The sequence below is a fragment of the Meles meles genome, chromosome 6 (genome assembly GCF_922984935.1).
Source record: "Meles meles chromosome 6, mMelMel3.1 paternal haplotype, whole genome shotgun sequence".
Taxonomy (NCBI): domain Eukaryota; kingdom Metazoa; phylum Chordata; class Mammalia; order Carnivora; family Mustelidae; genus Meles; species Meles meles.
The window spans coordinates 88,481,136-88,488,417 of record NC_060071.1 but is presented as its reverse complement, the minus strand read 5'-3'; the positions used below and the strand labels follow the sequence as shown (position 1 = coordinate 88,488,417).

Sequence of the window (7,282 nt, the reverse complement as noted above, 5' to 3'; positions counted from 1 at the left end):
TTTGGATTAACTAACAGGTACAAACCCCAAACTGTAAGCACAATGATAGTGTTTAGGGGGACATAGACCAAAGGACATTCACTAATTTTATATACATAGAAAATTTACATAGTTCTATTCTTTTCTTTTCTTTTTTCTTTTTTTTTTATTAAGATTTTATTTATTTATTTGACAGAGAGAGAGATCACAAGTAGGCAGAGCAGCAGGCAGAGAAAGAGGAGGAAGCAGACTCCCTGCTCAGCAGAGAGCCCGATGCGGGGCGCGATCCCAGGACCCTGAGAACATGACCTGACCGAAGGCAGAGGATTGGCCCACTGAGCCACCCGGGCGCCCACATAGTACTATTCTTTTCTTTTCTTTTTTAAAAGATTATTTATTTATTTATTTGACAGATCACAAGTAGGCAGAGAGGCAGGCAGAGACAGAGAGGGGGGAAGCAGGCTCCCTGCTGAGCATAGAGCCCGATGTGGGGCTTGATCCCAGGACTCTGAGATCTCGACCTGAGTCGAAGGCAGAGGCTTTATCCCACTGAGCCACCCAGGTGCCACAGTACTATTCTTTTCTTAAATGTGCACAAATGTAGCTGTTAAAATGAATAGTTTTAGGGGCACTTGGGCACCTGGGTGGCTCAGTCGGTTAGGCAACCGACTCTTGATTTAGACTCTTGATCTTGGGCTCAGGAGACGGAGCCCTGTGTTGGGCTCCGCGTTCAGTGTGGAGTCTGGTTCTCCCTCTCCCTCTACTCCTCCTCCTGCTTGCATGTTCTCTCTCTTTCCCTCTCTCTCTCTTAAATAAATAAAATCTTTTAAAAATGAGATGAAATGAAATGAACTGTTCTTTACATCATTCTTTTACATGCCTTCAAAAGTTCTCAGTGACTTCACTTGACTGACTTGGCCCATGTTGTGAGGGGATGTAAAGAATTCTTTTTTTTTTTCTGATTTTAAAATATTTTATTACATAATCTTTTCATGGCACCATCAGGAGTAACAGAAAACATTATTCCCAGTTCCTAACCACATCCTGAAAAATATACATTTGTATTTATATATTTATATCAATAATCCACCCCATCCCCTAACTCCACCACCTAGTGCGGGTCTTCTGCTTAAAGCAAGAAACTATTCTCTCAGGTAAGAAAATATATATGGAAGCTAAATGAAGTAACGGTTAGAATGGGGACAGGTTGGTCATGGGGGCAGGGAGGAAAGGGTCAAGGCCAGCCTAGGCAGGATGCATCACTGGAGTCCAGCAGAGGTGGAGGACAGTGTATAAAAAGGCAGCGTCAGGCAGGTGGGTTCTGATGTCCTTGGTCCATTAGGAGATGGCCTTTGCCTCAGGAAGGAAGGCTTCCCAGTACTTTGCCAGCTATTGCTGTGAGGACAGGAGTGTCTCAAGGTACTTAATCACATGGTTTTTGAAGTCCTTGGATTTCTCTTTCTCAAACCGTATCACTCACTCCTTTTTGGACCACAGTTGACATCCTTTCAAAGTCCCTTTCATACTGAGTCACATGAGACTCCCACTCTAAGATCTCGTCCTTGGCCTGTTGCAGTTTGTCAGGCTTGTTGGCCCAAAGCAGCCGAGCCTCAGCCTCCCGCTTCTCCTGCAGCATAGCTTGAGCATCCTGCCAGCGCTGCCAGGTCTTCATGCGCTGGTCGAAGGCAGCGCAGACAAGTGCAGGAGACGAGTGTAGTCACTCAGGAGCTCAGCAAGGAGGAAGAAGTCATTGTTGGCCTGTTCCTGGTGGAGCTGCTCAATTTTTTCTTCCACCTCAGCCAGCTGGGACAGTGCCCGTGACAATGCTGTGTTGTCCTCAGAGCTCCCAAGCATGGCTAGACTCTTTGCAAACTGGGCTGTGTTCAGCGCTAGCTCTTTCCTATGGTTGACTAGAGTTTCTACAACAGCATGCAGTTTCCATAAGCGCTGCTCTTCACACTCTACTTCCTGGAGCTTCTCCTCAAACCAAATGTCTGATTCATTCATCTTGATGGTCATTTTACTGACAGCATCTGTGGCTTTGTTGAACATCTTGAGGAGACCAGCGCCACTCAATGTCTGGGTACCCACGGCGCGTGGCAGCTCTTCTTTTTCCAAGAACTCCCTGACATCAGGGTCCTGTAACATGGTAGGATGATTCACAATCCTCTGAAGGTACCTTTCTAGAGCGGCCCTCCGTTTTTCAAGAAATTCTATAGAAGAAGAATCTTCCTTCCCAACTTTTACTTTTGTCATGCCTATTAGGCTTTTCTCGGGTGGAGGAGGGACAATAAAGCCATTCTGAGAATGTTTCTCTGAAAGCTTCTCATAAAGACCCAGAAAGTCACTAAATCTTCTTTTCACTGCAAACTGTTTACTCCTGAACATTGGTAAGCTTGTCTGTGTTGTAACTTTGTAGGCTACATAGGCATTCATACCATCCCCTATCTTTTCAGGATCAGTTATACCAACTGTCAAATCAAATTGGTCTTCCTGTTCTTCTTCCTCTAGCTCTTCATAGCTTGGCTGGGATTTAGAAGAATTTATAGCTTCCTGTGGAGGAAGAGAAATGAGCATTTTGGCTGGCACCTTCTTCTGATTATTTTGTGTGCTGTCCAGGGAGAGTTCTACTGGGGCATCTGCAAAGAGATCCTGGGGCTCTTGGTCTTGTTCCTCATGGATCCCATTTTCTTTGGAGCCATTGCTGATGGGAAGGGAAGCAATTCTCTTTGGAGACTGGGGCTTACTCTCTTCAGGACTCATTTTCAGCTTATCGAGGGCACTGAATGAGGGATGTGAAGAATTCTGACTAAAGTTTAAGAGCGAAGCAAATGCATGCAACTGGAATTTAGTTCTTCATTTCTCTTCATTTCATCGCTGAGGCCATGAGAACTCCCTTGAGCTTCAGACTATGTTTGCTCTCCAAAGACAATAAATACCACACATGTGTAGAAAAGTGGTTGTACTAAATGAAGTGAGTAAAAACCTTTATATATACTATTTTGCTCTGTTCTCTTCATATAGGTGATCTACCAGGGAATGTTTTCATATATAAACATTTTCAGAACTCCTCCTGTCCCAAGTACTGGGGGGGGGGGGGTACAAGGACAAACAGCACAAGGATTCTGTGTGTTAGGGAGTTTATGTTCTTTTCCCCCGCAAGTTTTTATTTAGATTCCAGTTAGTTAGCATACAGCATAATATTACTTTTGGGTGTACAATATAGTGATTCAGCACTTCCATACAATACCCAGTGCTCACCACAAGTGCTCTCTTTAATACTCAAAAACCATTTAGCCCATCCCCTGCCCACCTCCCTCCAGCAGCCCTCAGTTTGTTCTCTATAGCTAAGAATCTGTTTTAGGGCACCTGGGTGGCTTAGTGAGTTAAAGCCTCTGCCTTCGGCTCAGGTCATGATCCTAGAGTCCTGGATCAAGCCCCACATCGGGCTCTCTGCTCAGCAGGGAGCCTGCTTCCCCCTCTCTCTCTGCCTGCCTCTCTGCCTACTTGTGATCTCTGTCTGTCTTATAAATAAATAAAATCTTAAAAAAAAAAAGAATTTGTTTTATGATTTACCTCCCTCTCTTTTTTTTCTTTCCCCTTTGTTCATCTGTTTTATTTCCTAAATTCTACATGTGAATGAAATCATATGGTATTTGTCTCTCTGACTTATTTCACTTAGCATAATACATTTTAGTCCCATCCACGTCATTGCAAATGGCGAGATTTCATTCCTTTTGATGGCTGAGTAATATCCCATTGTATATACATACCACCTTTTCTTTATCCATCCATCAGTCACTGGATATTTGGGCTTTTGCTATAATTTAGCTATGTTGATAGTGCTGCTGTAAAACATCAAGGTGCATGTATCCCTTCAAATCAGTATTTTTGTATCCTTTGGGTATATTGCTGGTAGTGCAATTGCTGGTAGTTCTATTTTGAACTTTCTATTTTGAACATTTTAAAGACCATCCATACTGCTTTCCAGAGTTACGAGTTTATGTTCTTTTTTTTTTTTAAGTAATTTATTTATTTATTTTAAATAGAGAGAGAGTGAGTAGGAGCAGAGGGAGGGACAGAGGGAGAGGGAGAGAATCTCAAGGAGACCCTCCACTAGGTGGACCCTGACATGGGGTCAATATCACAACCCTGAGATCATGACCTAGGTCAAAACCAAAAGCTAGGCACTCAACTGACTGAGCCACCCAGGCACCCCCATATGTCTGAGTCTTGATTGAAAATAATTTTTTTACTTTTCTGTCTTTCTGTTTTTATAATTTTTTAATTAACATATAATGTATTATTAGCCCCGGGGGTACAGGTCTGTGAATCGCCAGGTTTACACACTTCACAGCACTCATACCTTCCCCAATGTCCATAACCCAACCACCCTCTCCTTAGCCCCTCCCCCGGCAACTTTCAGTTTGTTTTGTGAGATTAAGAGTCTCTTATGGTTTGTCTCCCTCCTGATCCTATCTTGTCATTTTTTTTTCTTTAAAGATTTTATTAATTTATTTGACAGACAGAGATCACAAGTAAGTAGAGCAGCAGGCAGAGAGAGAGGGGGAAGCAGGTTCCCTGCTGAGCAGAGAGCCCAATGCGGGGCTCTATCCCAGAACCTCCGGATCATGACCTGAGCTGAAGGCAGAGGCTTAACCACTGAGCCACCCAGGCCCCCCCATCTTGTTGTTTTTTTATAATTTTAATCATGGGAAATTTAAACATATATACAAGTGGAGGCAATAACAAAGACCGCCCCTTATATACACATCACCCAGCTTCTACAATTATCAGCTTATGATGAATCTCATTTCATCCATAACCCCACTTCACTATTTGTCACTCGCTGAATTATTATGAAATAAATATTTTTTGAAGTAAGTCTTTGATTCTTGCTTTTGACAATTCTAAAGTAAGAAAGTTGGAGTGAATTCATTCTAGGGTTCCTTCTTTCCAAAATACGACAATAATTTCATCTTTGACCCTTTCCAGGCTTATATATTTAATTCAACAAAAATTTACTTCATATTACTATAACATCTTTCTTCAGGCTTTATCAATTGATGTCCTCTGAGTCAGTACAACCCATATAGTATATACCAATCATTGGGAAGTATAATTATACTTCTTTGTATTTATATTTTTTGTATATGAGTTTTATTTCCCAGTTCGATGTTTAAGACTCATATCTTAAATTTTTTTTTTTAATTTATTTGACAGAGAGAGAGATCACAAGTAGACAGAGAGGCAGGCAGAGAGAGAGAGAGGGAAGCAGGCCTGCCGCCGAGCAGAAAGCCCGATGCGGGACCCGATCCCAGGACCCCGAGATCATGACCCGAGCCGAAGGCAGCGGCTCAACCCACCGAGCCACCCAGGCGCCCCAAGACTCATATCTTAAATTTCTGTTTAGCAGTGTACTGAAAAAAAAAGGTAATTGCTACTGTTTATAATAATTATTAATTAAATTGATAAGTTTTAATCTTTTTACCTTTTCTCTCTTTATTATTTATTTATTATTTAAATTCAATTAATTAACAGAGCATGTTACTAGTTTCAGAGGTAGAGGTCAGTGATTCATCAGTCTTATATAATACCCAGTGCTGGGAGTTTATGTTCTAATGAACACATCTGCCTTGGAGAATAAGGGAATAAATAGTCATTGCATTTTTTATTGAAGTATAGTTGACATGCAATAGTATGTTAGTTTCAGGTATACAACATAATGATTCAACAACCCTATACATTACTCAATGCTCACCACTATAAATCACCATCTTTGTACTGTACAATGTTATAACAATGATCAACTATATTCCCTATGCTGTACTTTTCATCACAGTGACTTATTTATTTTATAAATGGTTGTTTGTACCTCTTATCCCCGTCACCTATTTCTCCCATCCCCCTATTTCCTCTCTGCTCTAGTAACCACCAGTTTGTTCTCTGTATTTGTGAGTTTATTGACATTTTTGTGTGTTTTGTTTTTTAGATTCCACATATAAGTGAAATATGTGTCTTTTCTGTGTGACTGATCTCACCTAGCCTAATACGTTCAAAATCCATCCATGTTGTTGTGAATGGCAAGATATAATTATTTTTCTATGGCTGAGTAATATTCCATTGTATTTAATTATTATTGTATATATTCATCTTCTTTATATATTCATCTATCAGTGGATATTTAAGTTACTTCTATATCTTGGCTATTATAAAAACACTGCAATAAACATAGGGCGGCATATATCTTTTCGAATTAACGTTTTTGTTTTCTTTAGGTAAATACCCAGAAGTGGAATTACTAGGTTATATAGAATTTCTATTTTAAGTTTCTTTAAATATTTTATTTATTTATTTTAGGAGAGATAGAGTGAGGGGAAGTGCAGAGGGAGAGCGAGAGAGAATCCCAAGCAGAACTCCTTGCAGAGCAGAGCTTGACCCCAGGACCCTAAGATCATGACCTGAGCTGAAACCAAGAGTCAGACGCTTAAACCACTGAACCACCCACCTGTCCTTCTATTTTAAATTTTTTGAGGAACCTCCATACTGTTTTCCCTAGTGGCTGCGCCAGTTAACATTCTCACCAACAGTACACATGCGTTCCATTTTCTCTACATCCTCACTAGCACTTGTCATTTCTTGTCTGTTTGATACTAGCCATTCTGACTGCTGTGAGGTGATCTCTCATTGTGGTTTGATTTGCATTTCCCTGTGATGAGTGGTGTTGAGCATCTTTTCATGTGTCTCATGGCCAGCTGGATATCTTCTTCAGGGAAATATCCATTCAGGTTCTCTGCCCATTTTTAAAAAAATTTTTTTTAAGATTTTATTTATTTATTTGACAGACAGAGATCACAAGTAGGCAGAGAGGCAGGCAGAGAGAGAGGAGGAAGCAGGCTCCCTGCTGAGCAGAGAGCCTGATGCGGGGCTCGATCCCAGAACCCTGGGATCATGACCTGAGCCAGAGGCAGAGGCTTTAACCTACTGAGCCACCCAGGCGCCCCTCTGCCCATTTTTAATCAGATTATTTAGGGGGTTTGGTGTTGAGTTGTAGGAGTTCTTTATATATTTTGGATATTAACCCCTTAAAGGATTTATAATTTATAAATATTTTCTTCCATTCAGAAGATGTCTTTTCATTTTGTTGATGGTTTCCTTCACTATGCAAAAACCTCTTAGCTTGATGTGGTCCCACTTGTTTATTTTTGCTTTTTGCTTTTGTTTCCCTTGCCTGAGAAATCTCCACAAAAATATTACTAAGGCTGAGGTCCAAGAGATCACCACTTATGTTTTCTTTTAGGAG

General features: G+C 41.0%; 1 pseudogene; it reads right to left on the bottom strand.

Moving 5' to 3' along the window:
* Positions 1–1,206: 1,206 nt before the first annotated feature.
* Positions 1,207–2,742, bottom strand: LOC123944186 (annotated as a pseudogene).
* Positions 2,743–7,282: the final 4,540 nt, after the last annotated feature.